The 15,618-nt window shown below is 43.0% G+C and overlaps 2 protein-coding genes across 6 annotated transcripts in view; one reads left to right on the plus strand and one right to left on the minus strand.

The window, feature by feature from the left end:
- LOC309702312 (phospholipase D1-like) overlaps window positions 1-14,469 on the minus strand; it is a 62,978-nt gene extending 48,509 nt beyond the window's left edge. For 2 of the 5 annotated variants that reach the window (XR_014275423.1, XR_014275424.1), the window contains exon 1: window positions 14,256-14,468. The gene's annotated coding sequence lies outside the window, so the exon portion shown is untranslated. Of the gene's footprint in view, window positions 1-14,255 lie in introns of all 5 variants that reach the window. The other 3 variants (XR_014275425.1, XR_014275426.1, XM_082526947.1) reach the window with 3 other exon arrangements.
- The window catches only part of LOC309703020 (NACHT, LRR and PYD domains-containing protein 3-like), a 198,082-nt gene that overhangs the window by 76,905 nt on the left and 105,559 nt on the right, over window positions 1-15,618 (plus strand). The gene's annotated exons all lie outside the window — the stretch shown is intronic.

Consider the following 15,618-nt stretch of genomic DNA (forward strand, 5'->3'; position numbering starts at 1 on the left):
GTTTTCTCACCTATAAGAGAAAGAACATTTTGTGACAAGTCCTAAGACCGGGCTTTTGTATTTTTTCTTTTGTTTTTCAGTTTATTTGTCATTTTTCATTTTATTTTTATTTTTTGAACAGTGCACTGATTTTTGTTTGTGAATTTCTTTTCTTTAAGCAGATCTGCACGTCGGGAAGAAAACCGTTGCGGGTGGGTTTCTCCACATTAAAATGGGCTCTGGAGAAAGCCACTTATTGGGACAAGTCCCTGTCCAAAAAGGATTCAGCGATGTAATCTGATCTAAAGTTCTTCTTTTCTTTTTGAAATGACGTCATTTTGCTGAGAGTGGAAACTAAATGCGACGACAGGTTCCACTATCAGCAAAGAAAGTAAGAATGGATGAATGAATGAATGAATGAATGGAAATAAAACAAACTGACTGACTGGTAAAAGCTGACAAGACTGACTGACTTAACACCATTGCGTGAAGTCAACCCCCACCTGACAAAGGTGTGGATGTATCTCTGTGTGTGTCTCTGTTACAGGAGCAGAAAAATGACAGCAACATCTGAGGTTGCGTGATGGTTTAACCTTTTAAATGCCATTTTTATGTTTGTGAATCTATCAGAGGTGTGTTATTCACGGGCTTGTGGTACTCACAGAAGTTACTGTGAGAAAGTGTGTACACACCTGCGCAGCGCTAACATTTGCATTTTTTCTACAGCATTGCAGTTTTTTATGTGATTTGATGATGTGGTTTTTAGCAGAACAATTGGTGGATGTTTGTTTCTTTATTACAGGTTTTGTTTTCTTTAAGAGTGCATGTAGCATTCAGCAGAAGTGGACAAGTGACATGAGAAAAACAAATAAGGGATGCAGCTTTTATGGAATATTTGAAGATGGGCTATTGAGCTCATAGTGATACAATGGGTGGAGTGACATTGTTTAAGGGAAGTCACAGATTAAATTGTGGAATAAATTGGGATGATTCATGATTTGGGACAAATTATGGTAATAATAGTGATTTAATGATTGGAGAGAACCTGCACATGATACTTGTCTGTTATGCTGAGTACTTTATCACTTTCATGATCTATAGTTGGTTGCAAATGTGAAGTTTGATTTAGATTGTTTTAGGGAGACTGTGCAACATTCTTATGCATGTCTCATTGGGGAGTTGACACATGGCGAAAGCCGTGTGGCGGGAGGAGTGTTATTTTTTCAATTTGTAGATGTCGTGAGGTGCCAGAGGCAAAGTGGGTGTGGCTGAAGGTCTACAAACGAAAGTGGAACGAGCCCAGGTGGACGGGGGGTCCATTCGAGGTGGAGACCAGGACCTCACACGCGGTCCGACTGAAAGGGAAAGGGGGAACCTGGTACCACTGGAGCTAGTGTGCTGTAGCGGAAGAGCCTAAGAGGTCGGAAAGGCTCTCTGCAAAGGAAAAGAGGGGGAACTCGGCTGAGACCCCCCACATGGATCCCAGCCCAGGGACAGAATAAATCCCTGATCCATGCAACGACTGAAGGGTAGTCTACCCCGGAAGTTGAAGAAAGAAGAGTAAGAGAGAATCACCCGACTCAGAAGATAAAGGTTTAAAAATAATAATAACAATAACGACGAAAACAAAAGTAAATAAAAAACAAAAAGACAAAACAAAACAAAAGAACAAGTGAGATTACATTGGACAAAAGCGATGAGAGAAATAACTAAAATGGGGTTATGGGGAAAGTGGAGAGCAATGGTAGTGTTAGGAGTGATAACTGTTGTGATTGTAACTGTGATTTTTCTTGCAAGTGAATTGCCCAGAGACAGACCTGAATCCATTCCAGCAACTCCACCATCACAGGCCACGGTGGAGCGAACCAAACGTAGTGAAACAGGTAAATCAGATGAGTGTTTGGATTATTATGGCGGTGTAGAGTTGGACTACGTTAAAGGGTCCACAATCTCGTATGCATTTGATCTTTGTGCTGTCATTAAATGCAAGGGCTTACTGAACAGTTGAGTCCAACGTCTTTAATGGTAGTACTAAATCGGATGGCGTTAGATATGTTGTTGGGATAAAAAGGGGGCGTTTGGGGATATGTATTGTACTTTCATTCCAAATAACACAGTTCCCGACGGCTCTGTGACCCGAGTTCTGGAAGGCCTAAAGACGTCCACCGCAGTGTATGAGCATTCGGGATTAGATGACCTGTTGGAAGCGTGGACGACCTCTGTCTTTGGGCAATGGAAAGATTTTATTACGTATGTCAATTATGGTTTCTTTGTCTGTTTTCATTGCAGTATTAGTGACATGTGGGTGTTGTTGTGTGCCTTGTATCAGAGCCTTGTTCGTAAGACTCATCAATCGTGCTGTGGGAGAGTCTGATACAAAGGCCGACACCATGATGCCACTTTTGGGAAATGGGGAGTCACAGTATGAAAACATTATGGTGAAAGATTTAGTTTAGTTTTATCTGCCATGGAGCAGATAAAAAAGGGGGACTTGTAGGAATGTTTAGCTTATTTTAGAGTTTAGAAATATGTTATCATAGAATGTAGAATTATTGTAGGGACACTGTTTGTAAAGTAATAAAGGCCTCACTCTCTTGTGAAGTTAGGAGTAGATTTTAGAAGGCTTCTCCCCCACTGAGTGGAAATTCCCCAGAGGATGCAAGGTAGGGGTTTATGACCTCTAGGGAGTCATCTACCCCCACAGTGTTTTAACTGTTACACACACACATCCACACGCACACTCACTCATGTGCACTCACACATACACACAGGTATGCGCACACACTCACTCACGAGCACTCACATAGACACGTGGGAACGTGCACATGTAGGCATTCACGTGCTCGTGCACATACAAACAGAGAGAGTTTGCAGCACACCGTAGAGGGGGTTTTATGATGGGGTCACTTCTATAAAGCTGACTGTGACCAACAAAGGAGTGAAGATTTTTGTAGAGGGACACCGGCCTCATCTTCCCTTCTAGAAGTGCATGCTTAAATGAAGATGAATGTAGATGAATAAAGATTTTGTGAAAATGACTACTGAGTCCGGTGCCATCTCTGGATGCTCGAGGAATAAGAAGAACCGGGGTAAAACTGAATTCTCAACAAGACACATTGAAAACCATGTTAAGAAGATCTTGTTGTTTCCTGTGGATCCGACACAGAGAGTGGACTTCAGACAGAAAGCGTGGAAGAGATTTTAGAGGCCGTGTGTGGCAACAGGAAGTTTCTGTGTGTTTGCTGATCTTACATGTGGAAAACAACACGTGATGTTTGTGAAGTTCTACAATGATCATTGTTCTCACAGCATTTTGAGTGGGAACAGTTCAAACTGGGAGTAGTGGGAGTTATTTACTGATTGAAACAAGCTGAATGTTTCTGTGACGATGAAGATCAGCAGCTCAGCTGATCAATGAACTGACATCTATCAGTCGTTTCATGAGATGAAGTCATCAGCAGACATTTGTTCTGACTGTGTGATGAATGTCAGAACGTCAGGGCTCTGCTTTAGTCACTGCTTGATGATCATTGGCTCATTGTTGAATCCAGGGCCCAGTCTGACCTCTGACCTTTGCTGCAGGTCTTCTGTGTTATCTTTCATGTCTGATCTTCTGCTGTATCGTCCAAAATAAACATCTGGATCATTTCCAACACTTCAGCAGATCTTTAGTTTGGGCAGTGCAGCACAGAATAACACATATTGTACTATACTGCCCACTTCCTGATCTTATTGGATCTGTGTGTGAGGTTGGTGAAGGAAACACATGTTTACTGAGTGAGTCGCTGCCATTAGGAACTAGTTTTTATATCACAGCCTGGAAATCACACAGGACCATTTCTGCAAGTGAAAAGTCGTCATTGGAGGAAAATGATTGTGTAGTTTTTTTTTTTGCCTGTCCCGTTTGGCTCTTTTTATTATTATTATTTTAATTATTGTCTAAAGACGAAGAAAGATGCCCAACGGATTTACTTCACCAAATGGTCCATTTGATTCACCTTTTATTGTTTATTTTATTTTCACTTGTTAAATACGGGACAGACTTGACTGGGGAAAGAAAGAGGGAAAGAAAAACAGCGGGGAAGAGGGACGGTGATAAAGGGCAAAAAACAAAAAACCAACATTACAAACAGACAAAAAATACATCCATCGATCAAAATGCATCTATCGATCACCTGTTGAGAAAGAAAAAAGAGAAAACAAGCAAAAAAAGAGAGCAACATAATAAACAACATCACGATGATATATGGGAATATGACAGTAAATACTAAATATTAAACATTATTGTGCAGCACAACAGAACACAGTGTGCTTTGAGGTAGGAGCCAAAAAGGGTGTAGTTTGTGGGTGTGATCACCCGTGTGTACACCTGTGAGCATGGACGCGCTTGTTTTTAAAAGGTTCCTTCATGTAATGATCTGCTAGAGGGTGTTGGGGGGCCACAGCCCCGTCCTCCAGGGCATGAAGCAGGTATGGAGGAGATCAAAACTCCAGACATCCAGAGGCCCCCAGAACACAAGAGACCAAGGAAGACCCACAGAGGGGCAGCCGCGCCACTGTCCCGGAAAGAGCTGAGGAGAGTCCCAGATGAGGGCTCATTCAGCAGCCACGGAGCAGAAGCCAGGGGGGGTTGCAGTGACGCGCCCGTGAGCTCCGCCGGCAGCCAGCTGTGCCTGAGTGACCGAGCCCCAGGCCGAGAGGCCGGGGGCACCCCCACCTCCGAAGTGGCCCGAGCGAGCCCCAGGCTCCAGGCCCCGATAAGCGGCCGCCAAGGAGTGAGCCGGTGTGTACCTGGACGCCCATCCCCAGACACAAAGGACCACCAACGCACCGACACCTGAGGGAGTCCGCCACTGGCAGGGGAAGTGGTGGTGGGGCGTCTGATACCCAACCTGACATATAGACACAGACATACGGGCACACACAGACACAAACATCCATTCCCCCCCTCATGCTCTCATATGCACTTACTCCACACTCAACCGACGTGGAGACAGACATAAAGAGACGCTGTACACACGATCACACTCCCCAAGCGTACTCTACAAACCGGGTCTAGGTACCCTTGCCCCTGGAGGGGGGAACTGCACCCAGACCCAGGTGGTGTTACCCTTTTCCCTGCGGTGGGGAGAGGCATATATATATATATATATATATATATACAGTGTTGGGGAGTAATGGAATACATGCACCGCCGTTACGTATTTAAAATACAAAATATGAGTAACTGTATTCCGTTACAGTTACCGTTTAAAAAGGTGGCATTTAGAATACAGTTACTTTGTTGAAGTAAATGGATTACACGGCGGTACTTCCCTGTTTCATATTGTGGCGGTCAGGACAATTTGGGTTTTGTTTGACAGCTGTGATGTTCTTATGTTCTAGGTGGCAGCATTACGGTTGCCATGGTTAGAGGGTGACGCTCTCTCTCTCTCTGCGTGTTTCCTGGGTGAGAGAGCGCCTTTTTGTTTTTTTTGTTGTTGTTGTTGTGCTAAGCTAACAGGCAGAATATAAATAAATAAAATAAAATATCCTGGCTATAACAGTTTGGGTCAAAGTGCAGATGTTCCAGATGTTCTGAGTCTGTCTGTGTTTCATGTTAACATGTAGATGTTGGACCAAAGTGAAGCTTTTTGATGTGACAGCAGGAATGTGAAGTGTAACTCTGAGCTGTAGGAAATGAAACTAAACGCACTTTTTCTCCTTTATTTATAGGAAAGTGTAGGAGAGCAACAGATGAACAAGCGTTACTGTAACAGGAAACATCAGAGGACCTTTATGTTCATCATCATCACTGTTTCCTTGTTCTGTCACAAACACACAACACTTCCTGCTCTCTCTCTGATGGATCTGATTGGCTGTTTCATTCACAGGAGGTCAGGGCGTCACACAAACAGCTTTAACTGCACAACGACACACTTTAAATCATCTGCAGACAAACCTGTGTGTTTGATTTATGAAGAAATAATAAAGACGTGTGTACAGCTGTCCATGAAGCAGCTTCTCACACAAACTCTGACACTTCAGCCACTTTAATTCCTGCAAAGCTGCGTAATAAAGAGCTGTGACTGCTATGAGCTGCTGATGATGACTGCATGAAGCTCTCAGCCGAAGCTTCTTTCATTTATTTTCATGTTAATGTCGCCTTTTTAAGTCTGTGTGAGGATTTTAATGACACACATTAAAGGAGCTTCTTTGATTAGAACCAAATTCATGTTGATTTTCAGCCTGAAATGATAAAAACTTTAATAATTCTGTTTATAATCATCAACCTGGAGACTAATGAAAAGTATAATAGTGAAAAAAAGCCTTTATTATTTGAGTAATGCCTGAATCTGCTCAGAGACGGAGACAACACAGAGGTGTTGATGACAGTTTGACATTAACTGAATTAAAAACAAAGTGCTCTTATTGTGAAAATCTGCCTCCTACTTCTTTAAATCATTTTTATGTATTTTTTAACCTCACAGTGAAACATTGAGGCATTAATCTGACACAGTTTGATCAGCAGCTGTGTTTTCACTGACGTTTCACTTTGATTTGTTCAGACTGAGCAGAGAGGATCGGTTCTCTGTGTGCGCACTGCTGAGAAACACAAGCTCATTTCTGCTGTTTCATGAAAAGTGTTATGGAGGAACAAGAAGTTCAGCCTCTAAACTCTCAGCGTGAGGACTGAGTGAAGAGTTTCAGAGCAGAGAGTTTTGGCTCACAGCTTTTAGCGTCTACACAAAGAGACGATTACGCACTTGATCTGAGAACATCTCCACCTCCTACAAACAAACTCTCCTACGAGCAGCTGTCCCAACCACAACAGGCAGAAGACTGGATTTCTTCAGGTCAGATTTCATGCAGTTTGCATAAATTGTGTGTCACAGACTTTGTAGTTCACATTTGTGTGACTCGTTTAAATCTTCTCCTCCTGAAAGTGAAACTCTTACAAACACATCAGGCCACAACCTGCTGCAGGTTAATGATTGATCTGAAGGCAGCTGACCTTTGAGCAGGAACTTGTGAGTCTTTTATTGTGTTTAGCACTGCCAAGTGCTGGCCTCTGCTTCCACCATCACATTTACACTGGTAGGTTCAGCACTGCTGCCTGCTTCAGACTGAATCCAGCAGCACAAAGACACAAGTTAATAAAATCAGCATCTATTCCTTTATCACTGCTTTGTTACAGAGGAGAACAACGCTCCAGTAATGCGTAATCCGATTATTTTTTTGAAGTAACGAGTAAAGTAAGGGATTACTATTGCAAAAACAGTAATTAGATTACCGTTACTTTCCCGTAGGAACGCTGCGTTACTGCGTTACTAAAACCGTGATTTTTTTGCGAGAATGTCTTCTGTTTGGAGTCAAGTTAGTGTTTTGTGTCTTTGTTTGAGGCCTGATGTCGAGCAGAGGTGTGTGTAACTGCACTGGTCTGTTATATGTGTGAAGTGTGTGCTTCTCTTCAGCATCATCTTTGTCACTGCTGATTCCTTTGTGTCATCATGTGTTGAGAAGAGAGAACAGTTATAACGGAGGAGCAAAAGGAAGCCCTGAAATCTGCATCAACAAGGAAGTGTTGGCTCACCAGTGATCCCAGCAGAGCCACTGGTTTGGCTCCAGTTGTTCTAGATTCAATGATGTTGCTGCTACAGATACATGTCAGCATCTTTATTGAATTTAATATGAAGCAGAAATGGTGTCATTAGGAGAAGAAGAGGAGAACAAGTCCGGCGAGGAGGCAGCAGCTCTTAAAGATGAAACAGCAGCTCAGCCCTGAGCTCAGAGAGCTGCACATGAAAAAGCTCCTCAAGCAGATCCTGTCAGAGGTTTGTCATCAACAGGAGGAACTGTTCACATCATAGGATGAAGATGCTGTCAGCTGGATGAAGAAGGTTATTTAATGCAAACGTTCACACTGAAGTCAAATTGTTGTCGTGTTGAACAGATTCATGTACTGATCGTCTCCAGAATGTTAGAAGAGCTTCAATGAATCATTAGAAACAACTTACAGCTGCACAGCTTTTTCAAACACATCTGTGTGTCATTGTGGGATTGTTGTGTTTCTACATGTGACACACGTCTAAAACATGCACACAATCTGAACACAAACAGGGACTCATGTGTTCCCACAGCCAGATGCTGAGAGCCATTTCCTTGTAGTCCTGTGTCTACATACATGAACCATTAGATGTTATTGGAATGATTGTCAGCTCTGATAGTTTCATGTGTGTTTAGCTGGACGCTGTTTGATCCTCGACATGTTTAAAGGTGTCCAGTCCTGAGACACTGGGGCTGGAAACAGCTGTGATGTCATTGGACTGTCACACAGACAGAAGTGCATGAAGTGAGCAGCCGAGGAGCCACTGATGTTTTGGATTCAACAGCATTTGAAAGGTCGACACAGACACATTTGCACACAGAAAGCTGAATCTGTCATATGCCACAGTGAACTCACTGTTCAGTGTTTTTCAGGAAGCTTCTTAACTGCCTCTGCTGCCAAACAAGCAGCTGATGTCCTCGAGAAGAAGCTGAAGAAGTCTTCAACAACAAATACAGGATACCAAAATACCAAAAAGTTCTACTTTGGTTTCATCTGACCACATGACATTCTCCCAATCCTCTGCTGTATCATCCATGTGCTCTCTGGCAAACTTCAGACGGGCCTGGACATGCACTGGCTTCAGCAGCGGAACACGTCTGGCACTGCGGGATTTGATTCCCTGCCGTTGTAGTGTGTTACTGATGGTGACCTTTGTTACTTTGGTCCCAGCTCTCTGCAGGTCATTCACCAGGTCCCCCCGTGTGGTTCTGGGATCTTTGCTCACCGTTCTCATGATCATTTTGACCCCACAGGATGAGATCTTGCGTGGAGCCCCAGATCGAGGGAGATTATCAGTGGTCTTGTATGTCTTCCATTTTCTGATGATTGCTCCCACAGTTGATTTTTTCACACCAAGCTGCTTGCCTATTGTAGATTCACTCTTCCCAGTCTGGTGCAGGTCTACAATACTTTTCCTGGTGTCCTTCAAGAGCTCTTTGGTCTTGGCCATGGCGGAGTTTGGAGTCTGACTGTTTGAGGCTGTGGACAGGTGTCTTTTATACAGATGATGAGTTCAAACAGGTGCCATTCATACAGGTAACGAGTGGGGGACAGAAAAGCGTCTTACAGAAGATGTTACAGGTCTGTGAGAGCCAGAGATTTTCCTTGTTTGAACTTGCACAATCGGTGGCTGACTAAATACTTTTTTGCCCCACTGTATATATATATATATATATATATATATTTTTTTTTTTTTTACATACATAGTTTTTTGTTGCCTTATGGTTCCAAGCGCTGTCACCAATCTTTGCATTTTGTTATTATCTCATGACACTTGTTTAATCAGCTACCATCTCTCCTGTGGACTTTTTAATGTCTACAGTCTCAGACCAACACAGCCCTGCCCTTCCCATATTAGATTCTTGATGGATGTGTGTTGTTGTTATTCAGCCTGGTTCAATGTGCCCCTTTTTAACTTTGAGCACCCGCCCCTTTAAACCTCTCTGCACAGCCCTGCACTGAACTCACTATCTTCTCCCTCTAACAGCCTCCACATGTTCTCACTGTAATTTCCCCTCATGAATGAATTTATGCTGCACTAATGTGAATGTTTGCAGGGAAATCAAACGCATTTCACACGCAGTACTCGAGCTGACTTACCTTTGTTTGAATGACGACTTGTACGCGCTGACTCCACAGATAAGGTACGAAAATATATCAGGCTACGTCTTCAGGGTTTCTACTCCACGGCCGTATTTCATACGGGTCCACATTTCCACTGCACGCTATTTTCTGCAAGTACCGCCGCTTCGCCTCTGGACGCAATCGGTCTCTATACAGTCCGTTCTCTTTTGAGCTGCTTTTAAGCATCTTGTAATCGTCGTTCCAACACAGTGTGTTTGTTTTGATTCGTAGACCTCGAAAATGGTGCCGCGCTCCCACAATGCATTGCGGCGTGACGTCAACTCCAAAGCCCTATAGAACATGTTCTTTTTCATTGTCAAAATTATCAGGAATAAAGAAGAAAACTGATTCAAAACCTGTGGAACCTGCCAAAAAACAAGTTTTACTGCAAAGGATTTCTAGATGTGAAGGTTTTGTGGCTTTTTTCAGTTTCTAAAACAAACTCATTTGTACAGAAGGATATGAGGATGTATATGTCCGGTGGTGGGTTTTTTTCTTCTTGATTTAATGTATTCATTTATCTCTTCACTTAATCTTTCTTTATGTTTTTTTTTTTTTGATTTGGCATGAGCGATTTCCGGTCCTCACTCCAAGCCAGTTGGTGGCGGTAATGCACCACATGTTCTATCACAGCTGCGTCCGAGAGGACAGGAAACGTCTGTGTGCGTCTTCAAACCAGGTAACTACACTCAGCTGAGCCTCTCTGCTAGTCGTTATTAGTTGGAGGGTTTTGCGTCACTTTCTCTCGGCTTGATAAAGGGCTGTATAGAAATCTCTGGTACGTAACACGTAACGTCATTTTTAGGGAGCGTCGCAGAGAAGTGAGGCTGTTTCTTTGTTTTTGTCGAGTTTTGATTGAAGACATGTTTCCAGTCCGTTTTTTACTCGTTTGTTTTTTCATTAATAACTTTACATTATCACAGAGAACAAGAAGGCGCTTTGTTTGTCACATTCACCTTATGTCTGTGAAGGTTCTCAGTCATCCAGGTCATCGTAGTCAAAGGAGCTTGCAAAGAAAAGCGTCTGGACTTCTTTAAGTTACTTGAAGACGTTTCACCTCTCATCCGAGAAGCTTCTTCAGTTCTAAGGTCAAATGGTGGAGAGTCCCAGATATAAACCTAGTGGGAGTGACCCCCCACAGAGGGACAAAAGGACCCCCTGATGATCCTCTAATCGCCTGAGCCAAGGTGGGAAACTGGGTGTGGGCCCCAATCAGCCAGTTTCGGGTGAGTTCATTGTGAAACCTGGCCCCACCTTATCATGCGAATTCCTGAGGTCAGATGGCCCAGGATGTGAGTGGGCGTTAAGGCGTCTGGGAAGGGATCTCAAAACTGGATTATAGATGGCAGAGAGTTGGTGTCGTAAACCCCGCCTCTGTTCAAAGATGGTCGCTCACAGTGGACATAGATGCTTCTTTCACTCCTCTTTCAAACCATCTGTCCTCTCTGCCCAAAATGTGAACATTAGCATCCTCGAAAGAGTGTCCTTTATCCTTAAGATGCAGATGGACTGCTGAGTCTTGTCCTGTGGAGGTGGCTCTTCTATGTTGTGCCATGCGCTTGTGAAGTGGCAGCCACTTGGCAGCCACAGTGATAAATGGCTGAGATGGCTGCAGCTGTATGTGTGAGGTACCTACATGTTTCAAGATGAATTTGCAGAGATGTCATGTTTGGTGCTTACAGACATCACACTGCATTTTGTGATTTCGTAGCTATTGTTGTGATATTTTGGAGCTTCCCATGATCACCGTGACAGTCATTCATTTTAACATAACCTTTCTATTCCTTTCAGGGATCCTCATTTTTTTGGTGAGGAAGATCAGCAGCTGTGTCGACAGGCAACAGGTAACGGCATGCTTTTCTGTTAGTACTGTAGACCTTGGTCTGGTGCTCTTTTTTAGTTTAACACAGTATTTTCATTTGCCGAAGTGTAAAAAGCTTGTTCCAGGAGAAACAAACTTTAGTGAGTTCTGCAAAATGATTCCCACCATTGCACACTCTGTCAGCCTCCAGTGTGCCCTTTTTTTGTCCTTTAACTGAAGAAAGTCGGTAGTCAGAACATATGAGATAAGTGAGATCCTCATTTTGCCTGCTTATTTCAAGATACATTTTCACAAACTGCTGTAGGATAACCTTGCTATTTGTCTTTTCCAACACTTCTACATTCATCCATATTTCCTTGTCTGCTTCTTTCCAGGTGAAAAGTACCTGAAATGGGTGAAAGATTTTGTTTCCAAAAACAAAAGCATGTGCGTTCACCTGAAGAAGCCAAGTGGTGCTGACCTGTGGATAGAAGAGCTTGAGAACACCAAATACAACGGGGATGATGATGAAGTTAACGCCTGGGGAAAATTCTACCTTCCCGAGATTGTAAAAATGCAGGTTATTGGTGTGGTAAAGGGCACCTCATGTCCATGTGACGAGCTTGTGCTGATGACGCGTGAGGACAAAAAGCTGTACGGCTATGACGGAGAGGAGCTGCATCTGGTGGCTTCCAGTTTCCTGGAACTATGTGACAAAACGATAGAGTATCCAGCATCCAAGCGCTACTACAATGGAGAGGCCTTCAAAGATATGGTGAGAAGTTAGACTGCTAAGAATAAGACTGGGGATGCCTAGTGTTAGAGTTCAATCACCTGAGCTTTTCTTTGTATTGTTGTGTGTTCTGTTTAGACTGAGGAGGACTGGAAAAAAGTTAAGATGAGTGATGTGGGGAGGAAACTGCAGGAAGAACATAAAAAGCTGGTAAATGAAACCCAGTCAGCGTTCGTCAGCCTAATATCATAGGTGGGTATTGGAGCTGAGTATCATCACTGATTTCTAGAACCTGTTCAATTCCAATTCACAAGGTCCCAATTAGATTCCATTTAATTCTTACTCAGAGAGTCAGAAACATTATAATTCTGATCATTTATCAGTACTGACACTTGTGAAACTTCATCAGAGGTGTGATCATCACAGCAGATGCTTTTGTGTCAAAGTAACTGAGGATAAAACACAAAACCATGAAGCAGATTTTCCTGGCCTAGCTTTTTAAAATTCGAGGATTGTTACCATTGGTAGAGATAATTTTTGAAAGAAAAGCTGCTTTAGCCATTTTGGCAGCAGTTTGAAACTTCAAGCGACTAGTACGTAGGATGTCGTAAGATGCCTGGAGTTTATCTTTCCTCCACCTTCTCTCATCCCGCCGACACGCACGTCGTAGAGCGCGAACAGAGTCACTTAACCAACATTGTGAGTAAGTTCTGGGGCGCTTCATTTTAATAGGTGCCACAGTGTCGAGGATGGAGGAACATGTAGTTAACAGGGTATTGGCAAAATTCTCAACCATATGAGGGGTAAGACAATCTGACGTAATAGATGCAGAATACACAAAAGAAGCAGAGAATTTCACCACAGTATCAGCATTAACAGTACGCACATCACATAATAACGTTACATGTTATTATGTGATGTTACTGAAATCATCATGAATAACAGGAGTGGTGATTCCTGTAACTTTGTGTATATAATTTGGCATTTCTTACTGATGTAGGCCAAAAATAAATACATAAACTGAGCACCTGATGGCTTTGAACTTTTGTTGTCCATCTTCCATTGGTTTGAATTTTGCGCTCCAGTACAAACACAAATCCCCCAACCCGAGGATCAGCACAATTAACCTAACAGACCTACACCTTAGTTCACAGATTCACTTTGTCTAAGGTTGATTTCTGGGATTTCACACAACCCAGGATTCAGATCGTGAATCCATGATGGGCTTGGATTTACATCATTATAAATGAAATGTACTCTACTTGGAAGCAGCCGGCCCCGCCCCTTTTGACGGGTTGTGTGAGACTTTAAATCATCAAACTGTAAATTATAAATTTAAATTGTTATTGATCCTTTACCCCGAGTCCTAAAGTGTAGATTTATTTTCTTACTCTTCTTATATTTATTGTTTGTTTACTTGCACCGCTGTAACTGCAGCCTCGTCGTCTCGTCTCTCTATATGCTGGACTGTCTGTAGCGGAGATGACAATAAAGTTTACTTTGACTTCAGCAGCGCGCAGGCGCACCGAGGGCTCTCGCGCTCACTTTATAGAATTCAGAAAAAACATGGGTGCAGATTATAAGTCTGTATCATAATATCTGTTTGTTGTGTTGTTTTTATTTTGTTTTGCGAGTTGGTTATTAGATGCCGCTGCAGCCAGCCAGAGACTCCCCGCCGCCCCGCCCTCTCCTCCCTGTGCCGCCAGCAGCAGGCGCACCTCGCAAACGGAGGGCGCCCTTACTCCCAGCAAATGGCTGATAGAAAACCGATCGGTGCCTACGAATTTCCCAATATGCGCTGGCATGACGTCGGGGAAGCATGGGTACGACCGATTATTTTATTTTTTTCTTGCCCGTGATGCCCCCCCCCACCACGATGCATTCTATTGGTTTGCACACTTACACACACCCAGCTGTGGTTTCCTGTTTTGCTGGACTCTGGAGAGCCCCGCCTTTAACGCTCTTCTCTCACAGAGAGCAACAGAAAACTTGGAAAAACTCCAGATTGACTGAACTCAGTTCAAAGTTACCTTGACACCTTTAGATGTGAGACGTAGTGATGGTCCGCTTGAAGCTGACGCTCCGGTGCGTGTGTCAGAAAGATCAACGCGCTGCTTCAGAAGCACCGTGTCGAGGCTTGATTCGTTTGGCCAGAGTCACGTGATCAGTGACGTCTGAAGCTTCGTTTAGAACGTACCTTTTTTTAAATCGAACTTTATTGAAACACAATGAGTATACAACATACAAACAGATGAAGTTTACAAAGGAACAGAACATGAACATACAGAACCAGGAGTAAAAAAATGATGATATGAGTAGGCGAAAAAAATCAACATATAAATATTGTTCTGAGAGGCTTTTTGTTGGTTGAGTCTGAAATTGATTGTATGTACAATTCATATCCTTATAAAACGGCAGAAATATGGTGTTTTATTAATAAACTTACATTTATGGATATAAAATAGCTAAAAGTATTAACAAATTTTTTATAAAAAACATTTATCATTCTTCCTGGGGAACTTAAAGAAAAAGAATAAAACATTTTCCCATCGTAAAGAAAACTCCCTTAAAATATGGACAATAACAAAACTGCTAAATTCTTCCAGAATCTCTGTGTAGAGGAACCAAAAGAGATGTGCCACAGTTTCTGGATGATCCCCACAGAAAGTTCAATTAGTATTTATGTCTCTTTTAAATGTCACCATATAGTGACTGGCTGGGTCACATTTATGAAGAATTTTATATGAGATTTCCTTCACCTTGTTCACAATTAGATATTTATGGGATCATCCAGACTGTCTTCCAGGTGATATCTGGAACATGTCGGTTCCAGTAAGATATTCTATATATGGGAGAGACATGATATCTTCTTGGAATAAACTACGTATTCTCTTATTGCTGTTACCAAGTTCCTGTGAAAAGCAGATTTTTCCCACTGCTGACTCAGCTGGATCAGGGAGAGTGACTGAGGCAGATATTGAGCTGTCAGTGTTTTTATATAACATTAAAGTCCCTGAGGGTATGGCACCAAGCACCATTGAGAATTCCCCAACACTGACGGGAAAATGATATAGTGTAAGGAATTCATTGTAAGTAAGTAGTGCTCCCTCGTTAAATTTTAAAACTTAGTAGCGGCCGCCATTGTTGGCAGCTGAAATTTGGCTGGGCCGCGCTATGAATTCTGGGATATGGTGGGCCACGAAGGACACACCCGACCCCTCCTTCAAACTCGGGGGAATGAAGGACGCATTTGAAGGAGTCGAGGAATCGGGACAGCCTTCGTCGCCTGGCTGTGACGTCATCGGCCTTCAAATGCGGCCTCCGGAGGATGCAGCCGACGTTTTGGGACACAGCTTGTGTGTCTTTGTTGGTCATGTGACCTCCCAGGGACTA

Source organism: Aulonocara stuartgranti, assembly GCF_965226115.1.
Source record: "Aulonocara stuartgranti genome assembly, chromosome: 3".
NCBI lineage: Eukaryota > Metazoa > Chordata > Actinopteri > Cichliformes > Cichlidae > Aulonocara > Aulonocara stuartgranti.